This window comes from Berghia stephanieae, chromosome 10 (assembly GCF_034508935.2).
Source record: "Berghia stephanieae isolate SIO BIC M18660-M18661 chromosome 10, UCSD_Bste_1.3, whole genome shotgun sequence".
Taxonomy (NCBI): Eukaryota; Metazoa; Mollusca; class Gastropoda; order Nudibranchia; family Aeolidiidae; genus Berghia; species Berghia stephanieae.
In genome coordinates this window covers 35,637,027-35,645,992 of record NC_088369.1, presented here as the reverse complement: position 1 = coordinate 35,645,992, position 8,966 = coordinate 35,637,027, and the positions used below count along the sequence as shown (strand labels likewise).

Sequence of the window (8,966 nt, the reverse complement as noted above, 5' to 3'; positions counted from 1 at the left end):
CCAGTCATTTTTATGAGTAATTCTCATTGAATTATATCATTCAGACTATAAACGTTAATGGTTACACACAGTTTTATGTTTTAGTATGTTAAATTTGGCTGGCGGATGATGTGAGTATGTTGCCTAACAAATTCAACGGTCAAATAAAATAAAAATGAAAATTTACAATTACTGCACCTACCATTGCGTAAAATACGTGGGTATTGTTGTTTTTTTTTTTTCTTTTTCAATTTCAATTTAGTATGCTATTCTTATAAGGTGACAACAAGAGATTTAGTGAGTAGGAAAGTGCCAGAAGACAATAGAGAATAAAAATTACGCGGCGATGGGGATTTGAACCCGCGACCTTACTGGTACGACAACTCCGCCTGGCAGGGGAGAGCGTATGAGCTATCCACGATACTTCCGAATGGTAATGTTGTGAGCTTCATAGTCAAGGGCATACTATCTATAGTATCCCTCACTGCCTATAGCCCGATAGGTATTCCTTTGACATTTATCATGCTTATGAACATTCCCTTTTTAAAATGATAACAATGTGAAGCGCTTATCGGGATAATCTCTCTGTAATCAGGAGAGATAGGAAACGGGTCATGAATAGACACTTAGATAACCACGCCTCTCGGACATTCCTCATAATGTAAACAATGGAAGTGATTGGTAAACAGCGAAATACACATGTTTCATTATCGACGGTATGTGTCCTAGCAAATTACCCAATGTTCTACGGCTTGATCAATATAACCAACACAGAAAACTATGTGTAAAGTTAATCTTTTATAATATTATGATAACTAGTCACCCATTTGGCGCTATAAAAACAATTACAATGATCAGAGAGAGAGAGAGAGAGAGAGAGAGAGAGAGAGAGAGAGAGAGAGAGAGAGAGAGAGAGAGAGAGAGAGAGGTCGATATCATTCACGTCATTGTTTATAAACAACCAACCATGCTTGTCCGAGCACGTTTGAAGATGTGTCACAAATTTCTTGTTTTAATTGGTCAAAAATCTAATAGTTAATAATTTCCCGATCAGATCGTAGCCTCATTAACGTATAGCCTGACACTAAGACTTGTCTTTTGACGTCATTTATAGAATAGTGTACCGTCAAGTGAGTTGTACCATAGCCATCGTTATGTTATAGCCTGATACTGAAATCCAAAGGGACTGGCAGTTTGACGTCATTATTTGGTTTTTGCACCGCCTAGTGAGTTGTCGTTAGTAGAGCTCATGGAAACAAGTTATTTCATTGGTTGAACTATTGAATACAACTCACGATTTGTTTTCTTATGTGGCCAAAGACTGGTCTTGGGACGTCATTTTTTGGTCAGTGTCAGGCCATAAATTTACGAAGGCCATGGTTGTAGTTAGTTGTGCTCAGTGAAACAAAAGATTTCAGTGGTTGTGCTGTTGAATACAACTCACTATTTGTTTTCTTTTGTAGCCAAAGACTTGTCTTTTGACGTCATTTTTTTGGTCAGTGTCAGGCTATTGCTTTACGATGGCTACGATCAGACTGTGAGGGTTGGCAGCCCCGTACTGCTCACTTACTATCCGTGGCCGGCGCTGGTATGTTGCCTGTCATATTACACCTCCACGACGATCTATCCCCTCACCCCCCCCCCCCCCCCCCCCCCCCCCATTCCCCCTACGTCATCTGTACTGCACACGGCTAAAATAGTTTTTGCATTCAATTTGAATAAAAAGTATTGTGATATCTTCAGTCCATACCGACCATAGTGCGAGTGAATTCCGTTTGAGGTAAGTGATACAATTTTTAAAATTGAGCTTTCAATAAATCGAACTTTAATATAGGGCAAAATCCACTAAACGTGCTCAAAGCGCTTTACAAGGGGTCGCTTGCCAACAGCAACATTTAATATTCAAGACGGGACATGACGCATGTTAGGCCATATTACATTTTTTCGGACAGAGACAAGCGCTGTTAAGGGCCAGGTACTCATTTTACATCTGAGTACAGTTAGAGAATATGAGTAAAGAGCCTTCTCCAAGGACTCAACTATGCGCTAAGCGAGGCTCGAACCCAAGACCTTCCGATCCAAAAGCTAGTGTCATACCACAAGACCACATAGCCGTACAAATAAAATAAGGCAGGCAGATCTTTGTTAAAAGGATTTTAAAAGTTTTCTTATCCGAATTTTAAAATGTTCAAGGTATTTTCTATCTTTTAATGGAGCAATATATATTCTATATTTATCAAAATTCTGTTTATAACACAGATGAATATTTACGATTCCCCATTACGAATATTAATTGTATTTATCTACACATATAAATAAGTTTCATTATTATTATTATTATTATTATTATTATTATTATTATTATTATTATTATTATTATTATTATTATTATTATTATTATTATTATTATTATTATTATTATTATTATCATTATTATCATAATTATTATTATCGCAACATTTTCGCTGATTCCAAGATGATGCGATTGTCCGGAGTGGACTGTAAACCCTTTAACCCTCTCCTTACCAACTACAGCAAAATCGTCACATTTGTTACAACACAATATAGATAGTTTGAAGATGACGTCACACAGGTCTTTGTTATTGTTTTTTGCCATCCGCGTTTATGAGTAATGCTCACTGAACTGTATTAACCTGACTATAAACGTTCATGGATACACACACTTTTGTGTGTTGGTCCATTATACTTCCGGATGGCAATGTTATGAGCTTCTTAGCCAAGCGCATGCTATATATACATTTTTCTTATTCAGACTCATTTTGTACATCACAATGGTCTTTCTTTAATCAACAAGAACATACAGTTGTTTAGTAGAGAGATTGTTCGAGTTTAAAAAATCTATTTTTCTGCTCGATAAACCTTGCCATAATTTATGGGGAAATACTGAAAATGATCGGTAAGGAGAGAGTTAAGCCATGAAAGAATCCTATAGATAGAATGCGCTTGGCCAAGGAGTTCACAACATTGCCATCCGGAAGTATAACGGACCAACACACAAACTCTGTGTAACCATGAACTTTTATAGTCTGGTTAATACACTTTAGTGAGAACAACTCACAAACGCGGATGGCAAAAACAATAACAAAGGCCTGAGTGACGTCATCTGCATACTATCTATAGTAACATTTGTTATGCACCAGCTAACCCGATATGATATTATGCAGGATCCAAGTTGGGGGTGTGTCATTGTGCTAAAAATAAACCCGTATACGGATACACACATACCCTTATCCCCCTCCGCCCGCCATTCTTTATTTTTGCTCTTTTTATCGATATCAGACGTGGTTTTTGACTCAAACACACACACACACACAAACACACACACACATATATATATATATATATATATATATATATATTGTGTGTGTGTGTGTGTGTGTGTGGGTGTGTGTGTGTGCATGTGTGTGTGTTTGAGTCAAAAACCACGTCTGATATCGATAAAAAGAGCAAAAATAAAGAATTATGGCGGGCGGAGGGAGATAAGGGTATGTGTGTATCGGGATACGGGTTTATTTTTAGCACAATGACACCCCCCCCCCCACCCCCAACTTGGATCCTATATATATATATCGTAGAAAAGAAACACTCGGTCTTTGCCTGGCGTCCATGAGATACTGAGTTTGAATTTCCCTCCGCGCGCGTTGTTCGACAAAACAAGTCACCACGCCATAGCTTACGCCTAGGCATGCAGGCTAGGTTATTTCAGTCTTCTGTTGGAATAGGCCGTGGAGAACATAAAATACCTTAGGGGATAGGTAAAGGGAATTTTATTCTATTGGCCTAGCTATTTAACTACTAGTAACTATGAAAAAAAATATCTTCAACGACGCTCGATAACACTATATTGTGAACACGAAAAGTCAATTTTAAACTCAAACCCCCGCCCAATCTATCCCCCTCCCACGAACCCCACCCAAATGCCCAGAATATCTGGGTTTTGGATTAGCAACAATCATCACGTTAAATCGTTTCAACAAAATTAAATGGAAAACATTTCAATGATAATTTCTAGCTTTCATTTACAGGCCCGTATAATAATATAATGATGTTGAAATAATCAATGAGTATTCAATACCTACCGTGTGGTCCTGTTTTTTGTTTTTTTTTTTTTGTTTTTTTTTTTAGTCTTTGGCAAGATCGGGGTAATTTAGTTCATAGATTTTTGAAGGACGAGTTTTCTGGCCAAATTTTTCAATGCGTGTATGTCCAGATTACTGCAGAGAACTAATTGCTTAATAGGGAATGAGATTAGCGGAAGAGTAGCGTCCCTTGGTAGGACGTCACCTTACAGAGAGAACGTCAAAATGGTTTTGCGCATGCTTCTCTCTCGTCCTCGTTTTCGATGAAGTGTCTCATGCCGCTTTCACCGGAATCGAGGACTTTTCCGCCGGTGACGCTAATCTCATTCCCTATTGAGACCAGTTTTGTGAATGTTAACCAAAAATTTACTGCACAATGACAAGACATAAAATAAAAATTTTAAAAAATCCCTTTATTCATACCGTAGGGGAAATTTGTCTCAAGGGTCTATAGATAGAATGCGCTTGGCCAAGGCGTTCACAACATTGCCATCCGGAAGTATAACGGACCAACACACAAACTCAGTGTAACCATGAACTTTTATAGTCTGGTTAATATAGTTTAGTGAGAACAACTCACAAACGCGGATGGCAAAAACAATAACAAAGGCCTGAGTGACGTCATCTGCATACTATCTATAGGAAGGGCAGTACAGTGCTAAGGCGGTGTGACTTGCTCAGGCCACACAGCGCAGCGGTGGGCGATCGAACTCGTTACATTTCGGGTACGAAGCAAAGAGCGTATCGCTGAACCACGCAGCCCCAATACATATTTGTGGGCCTAAATGAACCCACTCACTGCTCGCTATGCCTACCCGGTAGATAGAGCTCGAAAGGCAGGGAATGCAATCAAAATCTAAGAGAAGGTCACCCCCAAATTAAACCGAGGGTGGGCTTGATGTCATGGTCTCAAGTGAGTAAAGAGCTACTCGGCTAAGCATGAAGATATGTAGAATAGGCCCCAGGATTTACTAGTTACTTTAAATAAAAAACAATTAAAGATTTGTTTCAGAGGGAATAAAAGGAAAGATGAAATTTAATTAAATGAGACGAATAGTGATTGTGGCAGTTACAAATAGAAGTGTGAATATATTACGTAACTCATGATGATATAATACCAGGTTTGTAAGGTTACGTTTCCAGGCAGTTGGAAAGGGATGGATTCTATATTCCTCCGACAAGGGGCTCAGGTTCGTAAGGTTCCACTTCCAGCCAGTTGGGAAGGGATGAATTCTATATTCCTCCGACAGCGGGCTCAGGTTTGATCCTTGATGTGTCGAAGACTGCACGATCAAAGGTAAAAGCTCCGGCGTCTTCATGGTGGAGATAAAAATATCCACAAAGTACCAAAAGATAAAAAAAATCTTCAAATATATCAATGTATGAGGAATGGAGCGGCTGGCCGTCCGGCATAGATTGTAGAGAGAAATGAGTCTAGAATGTTAGACCTATCAGCTTTTATAATAAGCGGCTACGTGACAGAATGTAGAACGAAAAGTATTCACTAATTAGAAATTAATTCGAGGGAAGCTAATTAAAGGAAAAATGATCTAATATTAGAAGGTAAAGTTTTTCTAAGCCTATCTAAATATAACTGGAGTGAGATGAATTCAATTCTTATTAAAATAAAAATTTAATAAGATAATTGTGAACAATCTTTACTGTGACACTTGACTCTTTAACTCGAGAGAGCAACAAGCCTAGGAGTGAATCTCCAAAATATATCCTGGTCCTCCAAGTCCGGGGGTTTGGCATAGGGATAACAACCCTATAGATAGTTCGAAGATGACGTCACTCAGGCCTTTGTTATTGTTTTTGCCATCCGCGTTTGTGAGTTGTTCTCACTAAAGTGTATTAACCAGATTATAAAAGTTCATGGTTACACAGAGTTTGTGTGTTGGTCCGTTATACTTCCGGATGGCAATGTTGTAAACTTCTTGGCCAAGCGCATTCTATCTATAGTAGAAAATAAAAACATTGTTACAGAAACAACCCCGCAGAATAGGCTTCAACAGTCGTGGCGTCACTTCCCTCAAAAAGGGAAAGAGCGCTATAACCTTGTACGGTAGACAGCTACAGGCACATAACACCAGTGCAATAGGGTTCATCAGTCGTGACGTCACTTCCCTCATAATGACGCATAGTAACTTAGTAACTGGTTCCTAACTATCGAAACAATGGCGGACGCCCTTATGAGATACCTCTCCGACGAACATAAAAGTGTATCCAGATGAGAAAAATATTATAAATCTGATAATGTTTTGACTTTTATAAATTCTGATCAAGTGACATGTGAAAAACTTCTAGCCAGCATGAAGAATAAAAAGTACCGATTTGTTTGTTTAGAACCTAGCTGCTCGTTGCTGGGCGGACGTGACATCAGACTTTTGAATCCTATTGGATGTAATGTCAAAATAATTAAGCTGAAGCAATTTATTTGAAGGTTCAGAAACACTCTTGTTTGACAAGAACAACAATAATAATGATAATAATAATAATAATAATAATAATAATAATAATAATAATAATAATAATAACATGGATAATAATAATGATAATAATAATAATAATAATAATAATAATAATAATAATAATAATAATAATAATAATAATAATAATAATAATAATAATAATAATAATAATAATAATAATAATAATAACATGGATAATAATAATGATAATAATAATAATAATAATAATAATAATAATAATAATAATGATAATAATAATAATAATAATAATAATAATAATAATAATAATAATAATAATAACATGGATAATAATAATGATAATAATAATAATAATAATAATAATAATAATAATAATAATAATAATAATAATAATAATGATAATAATAATAATAATAATAATAATAATAATAATAATAATAATAATAATAATGATAATAATAATAATAATAATAATAATAATAATAATAATAATAATAATAATGATGATGATGATAATAATAATAATAATAATAATAATAATAATAATAATAATAATAATAATGATAATAATATTAATAATAATAATAATAATAATAATAATAATAATAATAATAATAATAATAATAACATGGATAATAATAATGATAATAATAATAATAATAATAATAATAATAATAATAATAATAATAATAATAATAATAATAATAACATGGATAATAATAATGATAATAATAATAATAACAATAATAATAATAATAATAATAATAATAATAATAATAATAATAATAATAATAATGATAATAATAATAATAATAATAATAATAATAATAATAATAATAATAATAATAATATGGATAATAATAATGATAATAATAATAATAATAATAATAATAATAATAATAATAATAATAATAATAATAATAATAATAAATAATAATAATAATAATAATAATTCGTATCGTATCGTTTAATAGCAATTAGGTTCTAAAAAAGTTTAAAATCATTGTGTAACCTTTATGCATAGATACAATTTATCAATTATAAAAACATCATTCAATGTTTACTTGACACTATTGTTCCTACTATAATTTATTCTATTAACATTCACAATAACATAATAATTATAATAATAATAATCATAATTATCATCATCATCATCATCATCATCATCATCATCATCACCATTTGTATCCTATCGCTTAAGAGTAAAAATGTCTTTAAAAGTTTAAATTCATTGTGTAACCTTTATGCATAGATACAATTTATCAATTATAAAAACAGCATTCACTGTTTATTACTTGATGCTATTGTTAGTACTATAATTAACTCTATTCACATTCTAATAATTTTTTTTAAAAGTTAAAAATAAAATTCCCTCTATATATCCCATAGGGGAAATTATTCTCTAGGGTCTATTCCAAAGGGGAGACTGGAATAACCCAGGCGTCAGCCGCAGTGCAGCGCCGCAAATTGAGCTAGGGCGAGATGGCTTTCTCAAGGCCACACAGCGCAGCGGCGGGTCATCGAAATTTGTACATTTCGGGTACGAAGAAAAGACCGAACCGCTGAGTCACACTGACCCCCAGTATAATAATAATAATAATAATAATAATAATAATAATAATAATAATAATAATAATAATAATAATAATAATAATAATAATAATAATAATAATAATAATAATAATAGTAATAATGATAATAATAATAATAATAATAATAATAATAATAATAATAATAATAATAATAATAATAATAATAATAATAATAATAAAAATAATAATGATAATAACAATAAGAATGATATAATAATAATAATAATAATAATAATAATAATAATAATAATAATAATAATAATAATAATAATAATAATAATAATAATAATGATGATGATGATGATGATGATGATGATGATGATGATGATGATGATGATGATGATGATGATGATGATGATAATACAATTATCATTTTGATCGGTAAAGATAACACCTAAAAGCCTGTCTCAAACCTGATATATCTATTGAGTCCAGTTTTGATGTGTTTGTTTGTTTGTTTGTGTGTTTGTTTTTTTTTTGTTTTTTTTTTTGTGGGAGGGGAGTCGTTTTTGTGTGAGGGGGGTCGTTTTTTGTGGGAGGGGAGTCGTTTTTTGTGGGAGGGGAGTCGTTTTTTGGGAGGGGAGTCCGTTTTTTGGTGAGGAGTCGTTTTTGTGGGAGGGGAGTGTTTTTTGGGGAGGGAGTCGTTTTTGTGTGGAGGAGTCGTTTTTTGGGAAGGGGAGTCGTTTTTTGGGAGGGGAGTCTTTTTGTGAGGGGTTTTTTGGAGGGGGTAGTTTTTTGTGGGAGGGCAGTCGTTTTTGTGTGAGAGGAGTCGTTTTTGGGGAAGGGGAGTCGTTTTTTTTTGGGAGGGGAGTCCTTTTTGTTTGAGGGGAGTCATTTTTGGG

The 8,966-nt window shown here is 33.6% G+C and overlaps 1 protein-coding gene across 1 annotated transcript in view; it reads left to right on the top strand.

Annotated features, from left to right (window-relative positions):
- The first annotated feature begins 1,680 nt into the window (after positions 1 to 1,680).
- LOC144981050 (glutamate receptor ionotropic, kainate 3-like) overlaps positions 1,681 to 8,966 on the top strand; it is a 30,231-nt gene continuing 22,945 nt past the window's right edge. Inside the window, exon 1 of the mRNA XM_078929142.1 lies at positions 1,681 to 1,759. The gene's annotated coding sequence lies outside the window, so the exon portion shown is untranslated. The remainder of the gene's footprint in view (positions 1,760 to 8,966) is intronic.